A 14,257-nucleotide genomic window follows, 5' to 3' on the forward strand; every position below is an offset into this window, starting at 1 on the left:
CATGCTTCTATGCTCTATTGTAAAATAATGTTCCCGGGACTAATCAGTGTGAAAGCATACACATTATGCTAAGTGTCAGAGCATGGGTCAAATCAATTACGTATTTTGTAATGAGCAGATTTTCATTCTGGGGCATGTTAAATAATAGGTTGTAATGAAAATGCGAGTGAGCATTTATAAGAAAGCTAATTGAACTGGGAAAGCAGAGAGACTCATTTCCAGAAATGAGATTTGAAATCCAGAAACATGCTGTTCATTCGCTTCTTCTGTTTGTGGTTTATTCCCACCATAGTACATTACTCCATCTATTACTGCAAAAGTTTTGCTCAGCTCTCATCTTTCTTGCTAGAGAGGACACTGGTAAAGCTCTTGGGAATTAGAATGCTTCTCCTCAATAAAAAGGGTATGCAGATCCAGTGTTTCATCAAAGGTAGTATAGATCTACTGTCTACAAAAGACAAGATTTGGGGAACTAAAGACAAAGATTACAGATGGAAGGAGATATTCTCAATAAAGCCAATGAAAGTGGAGTAGAGGGAAAATAGTAAAAGGATTAGTACACATGTGATCACACACCAAACTAGCTTTGGTCACCGGCATCATTGATCTAGATTAACATAACTGGTGTAACTCTGGAGGTTCTCCAGTATTCTAGAATGACCCTGGCACTCTTTGGTACTAAGGGCCTAAGTCTAAACCCAACAGCTCAGTTAGTTGAGAATCACCAAGGATGGCACCTTTGGGGGTGGAGGTTGTGGGTCTCTACACTGCTTGAAGGGCACCCCCCAAAAAGTAATTAAGTGAACCATACTGCTTTGCAGCAAAGTATACAAATCTACTATACAAATTGTTTGAAAGTTAGTAAATGGTTAAAAAAAATGGAAAAAAACAAAATCTTTGGTTCCAGCCACAAATTATTTAATCGGGACATTCCAAGGAAGGACAAAGGATTCTATTTGTACATAATACCATCGAGATTTAAGCTAAGTTGGGGATCCCTTGATTCATGTTATTGCACAACTGTTATAAACTCTTTAAATTGCATTGAAGGCCCTTTGCAAAATGACCTCCATGTACCCATTTCCCCTCACTTACGTGGAGGGGAAAAAAAAACTCTAACCATACTCATTTAAAAATAATGTATAAAATTTTCCATTTTACTTAAGTAAATATTTCAGCAAATATTTTTTGGAGTATCTACTATGTGCTAGATGCAACAGTTTGTTGTCTTCTGTTAATCACTCTCTCATGCTCTCAGCTGAATTCTGGAACTGGGATCAACCTGACTTATGCTAAGTAGCAATGGAAAATTCTACCAAGCACATTAAATGCAGGAACTGCATCTCCCAGAGTCAAAACTGTGCATTGTTCCTGGCTCTCTTCACTCTTGAGTCCCAAGACATTAGAATCATTCCCAGTAGCCTCCCCACCACGTTGTCTGCTTAGGCCCAAGAGACAAAGCTTATTTTCAAAATCATGTAGCCACAGTTGAAAACATCCGCAGTTTTACTGCCAAGGCAATTTTCCTAAGGTTTTAGGAAAGGTGGAGTTCTTCAGAGGTAGCAATTACTTGTCAGATGAGTTGGTGGCCCACTTATGAGCTCTAGGAAGGATATCTCAGTCCATAGTTCAACCTCTAAGAGAACATTGTACTTGCTGTACCAAGGAAACATGAATGGCCTGTTGTAATCTGGCTCAACCCTTTCCTCCAGTCAATCTCAGTTAACCAAGTGCAACTGCTGCAACCTAGGCCCAAGTAATAGAATAGCAGATAAAGCTACTGCCTTATCTGAAGTTGACACAGGTTTGGGTTTGATTCCTGGCACTCCTTATGATTCCCTAAGCTGCCAGGAGTAATTTTCTGAATACAGAGCCAACAGTAAATCCTAAACAGAGTGGGATGTGGCCCCATCTAAAAACACTAAGTGTAACTACTGCAGCAAGTCATGGCATCAGAGCAGGTCTTCTAAAAGTATCATTTAAAATCTTAAGAAATGAAAATTTAAGTTGTGGAGTCAAAGAGTTGATGACAAATAAGGCATTTGCTTTGAATGCAGCCTCATCTGCTTCTTTCTCCAGCACCACATACAGTCTCTTCAGCACTTTCAGGACTGTTTCCTAAGCACTGAAACTGGAGTAAGCCTTGAGAATTGCTGAATTATAGATATGGCCAAATTGCCCCATCTCTCTCTCTCTCTCTCTCTCTCTCTCTCTCTCTCTCTCTCTCTCTCTCTCTCCCCCCCTCTCTCTCTCCCCCTCTCTCTCTCCCTCTCCCTCTCCCTCTCCCTCTCCCTCTCTCTCTCTTTCTCTTACACACACACAGAGTTAAAAACAATGAAAAGGAAATGTATACTTTTTCACAAAATAAATAATACCAATCTTATTACCCAAGGTAAGTTCCAAAAGACTGGCTCTCTCTCCCTCCCTCCCTCCCTCTCCCCCTTCTCTCCTTTCTCCTCTCTCTCCTTTCTCCCTTCCCCCTCTCTCCCTCCCTCCTTTCCTCTCTCTCTCCTCCTCTTCTTCTCCCTCTCTTTCTCTCTCTCCCCCTTTCCCTCTCCCTACACCCTTCTTCCTTTTTTTCTTTTAGACACTCTGGTTTACAATATTGATACTAAAGGGCTGGGTATCATGCATATCACTTTACCTCTTTTCAGCATCCAGTTTTTGTCTAGAGTGATTATTTCCAACTATCATTGTCACAGTAGACCCTTATTTGGCTAAATACACTATTATTCTCTTGTTCATATAAATCATACACAACCTCTAGAATGATTTTCTGATGTACATCCTCAGCCTTGATTAATATCAAATCGTATCAGGAAGTCTCACCTCTAGATTCAAGTCAGGAGCATTAAACTATGGCTCCAATATTATCTCAAATCCTAGGATAGTTTTATAAATTTAGGCAACCCATTCAATTATTCTGTAAAGTTTCGCACTATTACAATTACATAAACTATAATAAAAATTTTAAATGTTTTAGTTTCAAAAACTTTTCAAAGCTATGAATAAATAACTTTTCACATAAAAGAAAAGGAAAAAGAAGAGATAGAAAAGAGAAGAGAAGAAAAAAGAAAAGAAATGACTTTCCTTGGCATTCTCAAAGGCAGAAGGAAAATAAAATTTGTTTTCTTCTGAATGCTAGCTATAAAACTAAGCATAAAAAAATAACAGTGTTTATAAAGGTCAAGAGCAGAACTTGTTGTTGTTGTTGGATGGGTTGCATTTTTTTTTTGTTTCTGTGCCACACTCAGGGGTTACTCCTGGCTATGTACTCAGAAATCACTGCTGGCATGGGGGACCATATGGGACACCAGGGATTGAACCACAGTCTCCCCTAGGTCAGCCGAGTGCAAGACATAAAATGCCCTACCGCTGTGCCACCGCTCTGGCCCCTATTGAATTCTTAAATTTAGATTTCTTTCCATTGTCACAGAATTTGCTTTACAATCTCAGTTAAGGGGGATTGGAGAGATATTACAAAGTGTGAGGCACTTGCCTTGGTCACAGCCAACTTGATTGGATCCTTGCCACTCCTTATGGTTCCCAGAACCCTGAGAGGAGTGATCCCTGAGCCCAGAGTTAGAAGTAAAGTTCTGAGATCTTCTGGGTATGGCCCCAAAACAAACAAACAAAAATAATCTCAGTGAAGGAAACAGAACTACGCATCATAAATTTCAATAAAGATCTGGTTAGTATGAGTTAATAGTTTTCAGGGATCAAAGAGGACATTTTAAATCAAGTCTCAAACTAAATTCTCCTAAGAAGAACCATTTGAAGTAAATGTAGAATAATCAATACAGATAAAGAAATAAGGTTGTTTCATGCAACAGGAGGAGCAGCATTAAAAATATGAAATCGGATGAAAAACAAGTTAGGTTTTGGGAACAATGACTATGTAGAAAATCTTTTAAAGAAAATTTGGTGGGAATGGAGTCAAAAGGAACTTTGGATTTAGATATGAAGGATCTTGAATGTCATGCTGTCATATTAAACATTGCGAGACTTTAAACTTGAAAGACTGAGCAGAAGACTGATATAAATATATCTAAGCTTTAGAAGTTACCCTAAGACAGTGGAGAGCAGAGGTTAGGAAACCAATTTACAGTATTACAGATGAAAATTAAAAGGAATTTGGACTAATGCAGAGGTAATGACCACAAGAAAGGAAGATCAGAGCAACATTTTTCATTAAAATCAATGTTCCTAGTAATGTGTTAGATTTGAAAAAAAAAAATGGGGTAAATCAAAGCCAAAGGTCTTGGAAACCAATATAAAATTAGTGCCATTAATTGCAAAAGAGAAAATAAATAGAATAATTAATATGATAGAAGGGGGAAATATTCATCAACTTCATCAGGGAAAGGGAAAAAAGAAAAGGTGTCTTTCACTCACATTAGAGCATCAAGACAACTATGTGACTGATAGTAACCAGTGAACTATAATCTCATTTCCCATCTCTCTCTTGTCATTCTCCCAATTTTATTAGACAAGGTTATATGCTTAAAGCTAATTTTAGGATTAGCAAAAAGTGATTGTTCTGTGTAATAGGACATACTCTTGGTAATGTAAGAATAAAAAGAAATAAGTGCATTTTAAGAGCTTTAGAAAATCCTTATGTTCATAACCACAAATCGCTTTCCACCTGAATAAAAAAATTAATGTTCTCTTACAATGTAACCTCTGACGTCATCTCTAATTTAGCAACGACAAGAAATTAATGATAGCAGGCTTTTTGTCTATTGTTTTGGAACTGCTGTCATTTATGTTTTCTTTCATTTCTTTTATGAAATCTTCCTCAGTCATTTTCCACTGATGAACATGTGCATTTCACTGTGTTTAGCAAACACGAGATTCAAATAAAGCTTGAGAAAATGATGATAGTTCAATTTTTCTGGTGACCAGCAGAATAGCTGCAAAATAGCATAGTTATGAAGAAGAGTTCTTGCTAATTAGGCTGAGTACTTCAACTTAATAGTCAAGAGTCACCTAATCCTATTAGTACAGTTACCTATAATAGCAATAGACATAATAATAGCTGTTAAATAGTGCTTTTTATTTTAAGTAATAATAATTGTATAATGATAGTGATTAAGTTACATGTCTAGTCATGAATTTGTGTCCTTATGAATTCTTAAATGTAATAAAAGTGAAGAAGATACTGTTTCATTTAGTGTTTCATATCAGTAGTTATCTATAGTTTCTTTATCTAAAAAGGTATAAATGAGAATAGCTATATACAATTGGATTTGAAAAAATGGAAGAGAAAAACTTAGTTTAGTATCTAGCACAAAGGCACTTAATACTGAAAACAATGCCAATGATGCTTATACTCTTTGCAGTAGCTCAGAGCTGGGAGGAAAGTTACTCCACTTCTTCAAAAGAAATGCTTATTTTCAAAAATAATTACATTCACTGTCCTGTTCTCTGAGGTGACTTAAACACAAGTAATTTATATGAGAGCTGTAATTCCAATAAATCTTGATTTATGATATATCAGTAAAAGAATTAAATTCCAGCCTGAAAAGTTACAATCGTCATATATAAGGAGAGAATATAGCTAATTTTTAACTTAAATTCACTCAGCAGTTTGCATCCCATTTAATTTCTTTTATTTTTGTTTGTTTGTTTTGGTGTTTGGGACACACCCAGCAGTGCTTAGGGGCTACTCCTGGCGCTTGTGCTCAGAAACCACTCTTAGCAGGCTCGGGGGACCATATGGGATGCAGGGGGGTCAAACTCAGGTTCGTCCCAGGTCGGCAGCATGCAAGGTAAACACCCTACCACTGTGCTTATCACTCTGGCCCCTTAATTTCTTTTGTAAAAATAAGGCATTAACATTTGGGGGGTTGGGGGGTTTGGAGTCATACCCATGGCACTCAGGACACTCAGGAATTACTTCTAGCTGGCTCTGGGGATAATATAGGATATAGGGATTTGAACCCAGGTGGGCCTCCAAGAAAAACTGCCTATTGATCTACCACCCCCTTTTTTGCCGGGACACTAATTTTGTTTTGTTTTGTTTTTGTTTTGGGGCCCTATGTGGTGACACTTAGGCGTTACTCCTGACTAAGTGCTCAGAAATCCCTCCTGGCTTTGGGGGAATTGAACCTAGGTCTATCCTGTGTCAGCCACGTGCAAGGCAAAGGCCCTACCACTGTACTATTGCCCTGGCTCCTCTAACTTTTTAAGTAGAATAAAAGTTGTAGAAATTTTTAAGAAAAATTCACAGGTTTTCACTTTGAAAACCCCATTTAAACGTTTGAGCCCAATAATCCAATGCTCTGGGAATGGATATAACTCAGTAGGGGATCAGGAGTTAAAAGCAATCTGAGACTAGGACCAGAGCAATTTTACAGTAATTTGCTGCATGCTCAAAGGTTTCCCAAACCTGCCAGGAATGATTCCAGAGTGCCAAGCAAGGTATAAACCCTGAGCACAGCTGGAAGTGGCCTAAAAACAAAAACAAAAAAAAAGACAAAAGCAATCTGAAACCATCTCTTCTAGTTCTAGACCATCTACTTCATTCACTTCATAAATCCTCAACTAAGTAGCCTTTTACATTTTTCTCTTTAATAATACCTATTAGATTTCACAACATCTAATACGGACCCTGCTTGCTTTAATCTAAGATAGTACAGTCTAATTTTATGTATGTATATGTACATACACACACACACACACACACACACACATATATATATATATATATTCTTATTTGTGACTGAATCAACAAAACTAAAATCATCAAGACTAAAACGGCGGGGAGAGATAGCATGGAGGTAAGGCGTTTGCCTTGCATGCAGAAGGACGGTAGTTCGAATCCCGGCATCCCATATGATCCCCCTGAGCCTGCTAGGAGTGATTTCTGAGCATAGAGCCTGGAGTAACCCCTGAGCACTGCTGGCTGTGATCCAAAAATAAACAAACAAAAAGACTAAAACAGATTATGGGGGTCCAAGTGATAACACAGTGTGTAAGGTGTTTACTTTGCATGCAACCAATCCGGATCCATCCCAGGCATTCCATATGGTCCCTTGAACCTGCTAAGAGTAATTTTTGAGTACAGAGCCAGAAGTAATCCCTGAGCTCTGCCAGATGTGCTCCCGTTCAAAAGAAAACCCACAACCGAAAAAAGGACTGTGGTTGTATTAAAAAAAAAAAAGTGTCTTAAATTTGCTGAACATACAATAAAGCTTATATTTACTTAATCAACCATGTCAAATGTGGCCCAATCTTTCACTCTACATCATATCAGCAATCAGTGTCTGGAGTAAGAGATGTTCTAAGATTTTAAACTCTACCATTGGGAATAAATTCCTTGAGGGATTGTGGTACAAGCAAAACAATAATGACCTACTCTCATTCCTTCACCACACATTAATCATTACAAGCTATAGAGCTGTACTAACTTCAAGGGGACCAGGAAATAGAAAGAAAAATTGAGCCATCTGCAGTCATAAGTGTTTCCTAATTAGTATTTTGTCCAGACTAGAGCAATGAAAAAGCCAGAGTTTTTATTTTTATTATTATTATTATTATTATTATTATTATTATTATTATTATTTCTCTTTTCTACCTTACCTTACTGTTAGGTTTCTCTTACCAAATTTAGTTTTCATTTAGTATGTGAAACACTTCTTTTTTAAGTAATCTTTTTAATGGAAGAGTCTGTTTCACTATGTCTTTTCTCACCATACCAGATTAATTGAGATATAATTAATATATAACAACATTGCTCCTTGTAGTATGACAATGTGACAATTTTATATAACATGTATATTGTGACATAATTACTACAGTAAGGCTAATGACTATCCCCCTAGCATGACAATTATTTTTTATGTCTGATAAAAATAGCAGTTTTCAAGTATCCAATATAGTATTGGTGTTTTGTTTCTTTTATTGAGACCCATGTGAATTACAAGTCTTTCACAGTTATAGTGACAATGAATCAAAGCAATTCCCCACCACCAGTGTTGACCTCCCTTCGCCCCTCATACTTTCCCCCTTTTGCCCCTCATACTTCCCCCCTTTGCCCCCTGGACTGCTAGTGTAACTTGATCCTTTTTGTATATAACTTGTTGTAGATCTTGAGTCTGTTGTCGTTGACTTTGGGTTTGGTGTTTAGGCCTGATCATTAATCATTTCCATTCAATGTTCATGTGACTCTGCTCCTGGTACCATCCTTTCTCTCTCTCTCTCTCTCTCTCTCTCTCTCTCTCTCTCTCTCTCTCTCTCTCTCTCTCTCTCTCTCTTCTCTTCTCTCTCTTCTCTCTCTCCTCTCTCTCTCCCTCCGCCTTTCTCTCTCTGTCTCTCTCTCTGTCTCTGTCTCTGTCTCTCTCTCTCTCTCTCTCTCTCTCTCTCTCTCACACACACACACACACACACACCCTTAATTTATGGGGCAGAAAAAATGATCCAAGTTCTGTGGTTCTGTTGGAAAAAAAAAGTTGGGAGTGGGAGGAATCCATCTAGGAACTATTAATATCAATTTAAAAGAAGAAAAAGTGGGGAGAAGGGAAAGAAAATGAAGAAGCAACGACTAAATACCCAACAGCCACAATAAACTACTACTAAACAACAACCACAAAAAAGAAAAAAGAAGGGCTGGTATGTTGAAGTTTTGTGCCTTTTTTTTTTTTTTTTTTTTTTTTTTTTTGCATAGGCACAGTAAGTATTGGGGAAATTTAAAAGGGAATTCCCTTGGCCTAAGAGATACAGGGTTTCTCTAACCTTGACACATACTGTCATGGGAACAACTGCTGGCTCCAAATATGCTCATTATCAAACCCCAAAGTCTTTTCCTGATGCCAGGAAACACTCTGCTCAGTAGTGGTTGACAAATCAGTCCTCTGTAGAAATCTTGGTATTTGCACAGGTCATAGGACCTATAATATAGTATTGTTAACTGTAGCCACCAAGATATCCATTAGCTACACTCACATTATGACTACAAGTTTGTTACCCTTTGCCCACTTTTACCTTACCCACTACTCCTGCAGCCATTAATCTGTTCTTTATTGTAAATGCCCTATATGCAGTATGGGTAAGTGAGTCTGAAGCAGGGTCATTCCGTGAATTAATAAACCAAGATAGCCATGAGGGAGAAAAGCATAAAGTCAGTTGGCTTCCAGCCTAGTGGTCTCTGGCCCCCCCAAAACAAAACCTCTTCTTATTCACCAGCTCAAATCCCAGCCAGGAGGGTGAGGGTCAAGTGAGAGACAAAAGTACCTATCAAGCTAATCTAGACTAGGTGGACCTTTACAAGTCAAAAGGGATGGGTGAAAAGGAAAGAGGAAGCTGGGCACATCTTTGTATTGGGTAAAAACAGGATGTTCAAATACTCTGCTTCTAATGGATAACTTATAAGCAAAGTTACAAGTAGTATCATGCAATAAATATTGTTTTTCTCACATTTCAGTCCTCAGGTTCATTTGTGTTGTCTTGAATGGCAGAATACAATTTGGGAGACCACATACCCCACCAAAAAAACTACAGATTTAATATAGAGAATATAAGTCTGTCATTAGCTCAAGTACTATTTACCACCAATCAATGAGAGAAATAACAACAAAGCAACACAACTACAAAGCATGGCACCAACTTCATTGTAGAATAGCTTTTTTGTGTCTGTCATTTTCTAGAGATCATTTGTGTATTCTGTCATTTATCCAATAGTTTTGGTAAATTGATTTTATCTTTTATAACTACATAGCAATAAGTAGAAGAACCAGGGTTTTCAAATAAAATGGTTCCTCAAAGACCCAATTTTTACTAAGGGCAAGTAAAATGCTCTGTGATACTCTCTGTGTTACCACCTTGGATGTTCACAACTTGCTGTGAACTTATGAGAATAAGACAAAGCAAGGGTTCTAGAGGGAATGGCAGAGTGGTGAACTATTTGAGAGCTAAACTATTTGAGTTTGAAGGTTTGAGTCCCCACTCTGATTTTATGGCTATGTGAGTTTAAAAAGCGAGTTGCTTTTTAACCTTTACAGGCCTATTTTTCTTCCTCTAAAAACGTGAACAAATTAAATCTTTGCCATACAATTGTAGTGCACATTAGTTACTATAGCAAAACATAAAAACATAATTTTTAAGAGCCAAACATGCCACCAATATTGTAGAAAATTCTCTTGTTTTATCCTTACATCTATCCTATTAAATGATTATCCTAATCATATACAGAAATAAATCTGGGGCCCGGAAAAGTGAAATGATTTAAGTGAATTTAATTGATTAAAAAACCAGGAATTTAATCTAATGTCTGCTATGCTCCAACTAAAAGGAAATATTGAACTATATCTACTGCTGATTTTTTAAATGCAATATGAAAAAGAGTTCTTCTGAATTGGCAAGAATCATAGGCATGGAGTTAAATTTAGATTTAATCAACTATCAAGGAACTAGATAATCCCTTTTGGATCCTGATCTTCTATACCTGATGTGGCTTGGTGCAGACAATCCCACTGCTGGGCTTGCATAAAGATTTTAAGGATTGCAGGTACTTTCAGAATCCTTATCTGATTCTGATATTCTACCTAATTTGGAGAATTTGAAAGTTGCTTTTTGACTGAATGCCATTGACATTTCAAATTTTGTTTGTTTTTGGTTTGGGTGTTTAGGCCACACCTGGTGGCACTCAGGGGTTACTTCTGGCTCTACGCTCAGAAATCGTTACTGGCAGGCTCGGGGGACTATATGGGATGACAGGAATCAAACCCGGGTTAGCCCTGGGTCAACCATGTGCAAGGCAAGCACCCTACAGCTGTGCTATAGCTCTGGGCCCAAAATTATTTTTTTTTGTTAGTTTTATGATTACACTTTATTGTGTTCAAGATTTATTTCTGAAGGTTCCATGCTCTGAGATAACTCCTGGAAGGGATTAGGAAAACATATGGGGTACCAATGGTGGAAACCAGGTTGGCTGGGTGTGCAAAGTGCATTAATTCCTATACTATTTTTCCAGCTCTGACTCCCAAACTCCTTTTTGTTGTTGTTTTGTTTTGGGTCACACCCAGCAGCACTTCTCTCTCTCTCTCTCTCTCTCTCTCTCTCTCTCTCTCTCTCTCTCTCTCTCTCTCTCTCTCTCTCTCTCTCTCTCTTCTCTCTGTCTCTCTGTCTCTTCTCTCTGTCTCTCTGTCTCTCTCTCTCTCTCTCTCCTGCTCTTCCTCAATACTGTGGTTTGCACTACTATTAATGAATGCATGCATGTCCCCATCCCATGCATGTTCCTTTCATAGTAAATCCTTCTCTACTCTAATCAACTCTACTCTCTATGGAAAGCTTCCTACCATACTCTGGGGTCCTCCTAATTTTCATCTCTATTGTTTCTGGGCATAATTCCCACACTTTTATTTTCCTTATATCTCACAGATGAGTGAGACTATTCTATGTTTATCCCTCTCCCTCTGACTCAATTCACTTAGCATAATAACCTCCATTCCCATTCATGTATAAGAAATTTTCATGACTTAATTTAACCTAATGGCTACCTAGTATTCTATTATGTAGAGGTACCACAGTTTCTTTAGCCACTCATTTGTTGCGGGGCACTTAGGTTGCTTTCAGATTATCTAAGCATGCAGAGGGCAATATTTTTTGTATTGTACTTTTGTGTTCTTGGAGTATATCCCTAGACATTTTTTAAAGAAGAAATATAGATAGTCAAATGTACATGAAAAAATGTTTCACATCACTAATCAGAGAGATGCAAATCAAAGTAACAATGAGATATTATCTCATACCACAGAGAATGGCATACATCACATAGACTAAGAACAACCAGTGCTGTTTTCTAATTCACTCTTTCTGGAAAACAATATGGAGATTCCTTAAAAAACTGGAATTGAGCTTCCTTATGATACAGCAATACCACTTCTAGGGATATACCCAAGGACTATATTTTTGAAAAGTCTCCATACATTATTTTTAGCAGCTGAATAACTGTGGTCAAGGATTCTTTTTTCCCAGCATTCCTGCCAGTATTGTTATCTTCTACCCTTTTTGATTTTTGCCACTCTAATGGAGTGAAGTGATATCATGTTATGATTTGCATTTTCCTGAAGATAAGTTATATAAGTACTTTTTCATATACCTATTGGCCATATGTATGTCTTCTTTGATGAAAGTGTCAATCCATCTCTTTTCCTCATTTTCTGATACTGTTGTTTGTTTTTTATTAAATCTTTCAAATATTTTATGTACCTTGAATATTCATTCTTTATTCAATGAGTGATGAGTAAATGTTTTCTTCCAATACAGAATAAATCTTTTTATTCTAGTGATCATTTATTTGGAATCAAAAGCTTCTTAATTGTGATTCTGAAATGTGATTCCTTTTTTTTGTCCCCCCATTCACAATACAGACCAGGCAAAGGGCCTGGTTTGAGGTGTATATGGGGAGCATTTACTGTACCTCCCCTTTCTATACAGTCAGTGTAAAGAAAACAGCCTGTGGTAGGCATTGGGAGGTCTTTTCTTTTCTTTTTTTTTGATTTATATATATAAATAAATATAAATATATATAAACCCTTCACCAGTACAACATTCCCATCACCAATATCCCAAGCCCCACACTGGCCTGTACTTTAGACAGGCTTTCTACTTCCCTAATTTAGTCACATTTTGTTATGACAGTACTCAGTATAATTATTTCTGTGACTGCACTAAACAATCTAAACACTGCATCCACTAAACTGTGGTGAGCTCATGTCAGGAGCTGGACCCTCTAGTCTTCCTCTATTTTGTCTCTGAGAATCATTATACAAATGTTTTTCATTTTTCTCAAAACCCATAGATGAATGAGACCATTCTGTGTTTATCTCCCTCCCTCTGACTTATTTCACTCAGCATAATAGATTCCATATACATCTATATATATGAAATGTAATTTCATTTTATATGTCACTTATTGTTTCAATTCAATTTGCATTTCTTTGCACTTACATTCTAATTCTACCTTACTAGAAATAATTCATAAATGAAGCAGACAAAAAATAAATACAAGTTAGCTCAGACCCTAGAGTCACAGTATACTCATCTGGGATATAGTAAAAATAGAAATCACAAAAAGTGCAAATCTGTAGCTAGCTATATCTAAGTACAATTATTGACTAGAGTTGAAAATCTTTTTTAAGTAGATTTAGAAACCAAAACAGAAAATTTGAACTTTTCTAGTGGTACTTTCCCTTGTCTTAGTTATGAGTCACACCTACTTCAATGTCTTAGTCTGGGGCAAGAACAGTGGTGCAAGTAATAAGGCATGTGCTTTGCCTGCGCTAGCCTCAGACAGACCATGATGGTTTGATCCCCCAGCATCCCATATTGTTCCCCAAACCAGGAGTGATTTCTGAGCGATTTCATAACCAGGAGTAATCCCTAAACATCACCAAGTGTGGCCCAAACACACGCACACAAACACACACACACAGACACACAAAATTCTTAGTCATGTCAGGAAACTAATATTTCTTTTAATATGAAAGTAACATTGTCTTATAACAACATAACACCAGGTTTCAGGTGTAAAACTTTATAAATGAACATCTAAACCTATCACAATTCCCACTAAAGATAACTTAATCCTCCCCATGCAGTTGACTCACTTTACTAATTTGACTCCAACACATGTGGTCCTTTAAGACAGCCTAAAATGATCACTAAACACAGAACCAGGAATAATTTCTGAGCATTTCTGGGTGTAAGTGAGTGTGTGTGCATGCACACACACACTCATACACACAAATATTTTTCTTAATTTTTATTGCTCTTGTTGTCATTATAGTATAGTGGAGGAGTAGCTCTCTATTTCCTTGTGATACACTTGTTATAAAACATGTTTATAGGGGCTGGAGAGATAGCATGGAAGTAAGGCATTTGCCTTTCATGCAGAAGGTCAGTGGTTCGAATCCCGGTATCCCATATGGTCCCCTGAGCCTGCCAGGAGCCATTTCTGAGCATAGAGCCAGGAGTAGCCCCTGAGCGCTGCCGGGTGTGACTCAAAAACCAAAGGAAAAAAAAAAAAAAAACATGTTTATAATGGTTAGCATTCCATTTCCAAAATATGCTTAGGTAAATTTATCAGAGAATAGTGTCTTCACACTGCAAATAAAATTTATTTTTTGGTCACCCCTGGCAGTACTCAGGGGTTATTCCTGACTCTGTGTTCAGAAGTTGCTCCTGACAGGTTCAGGGGGCCATATAGAATGCCGGGATTCAAACCACCATCTGTCCTGCGTGCAAGGCAAACACC

The 14,257-nt window shown here is 37.5% G+C and overlaps 1 protein-coding gene and 1 non-coding gene across 17 annotated transcripts in view; one reads left to right on the plus strand and one right to left on the minus strand.

Annotated features, from left to right (window-relative positions):
• Positions 1-14,257, plus strand: part of DLG2 (discs large MAGUK scaffold protein 2) — a 2,242,830-nt gene that overhangs the window by 2,136,828 nt on the left and 91,745 nt on the right. The gene's annotated exons all lie outside the window — the stretch shown is intronic.
• On the minus strand, positions 12,347-12,479 carry LOC126019308 (small nucleolar RNA SNORA51). The gene has a single exon (XR_007499036.1). It is a non-coding gene; the product is annotated as a small nucleolar RNA SNORA51 (small nucleolar RNA).

Source organism: Suncus etruscus, chromosome 9, assembly GCF_024139225.1.
Source record: "Suncus etruscus isolate mSunEtr1 chromosome 9, mSunEtr1.pri.cur, whole genome shotgun sequence".
Classification (NCBI taxonomy): domain Eukaryota; kingdom Metazoa; phylum Chordata; class Mammalia; order Eulipotyphla; family Soricidae; genus Suncus; species Suncus etruscus.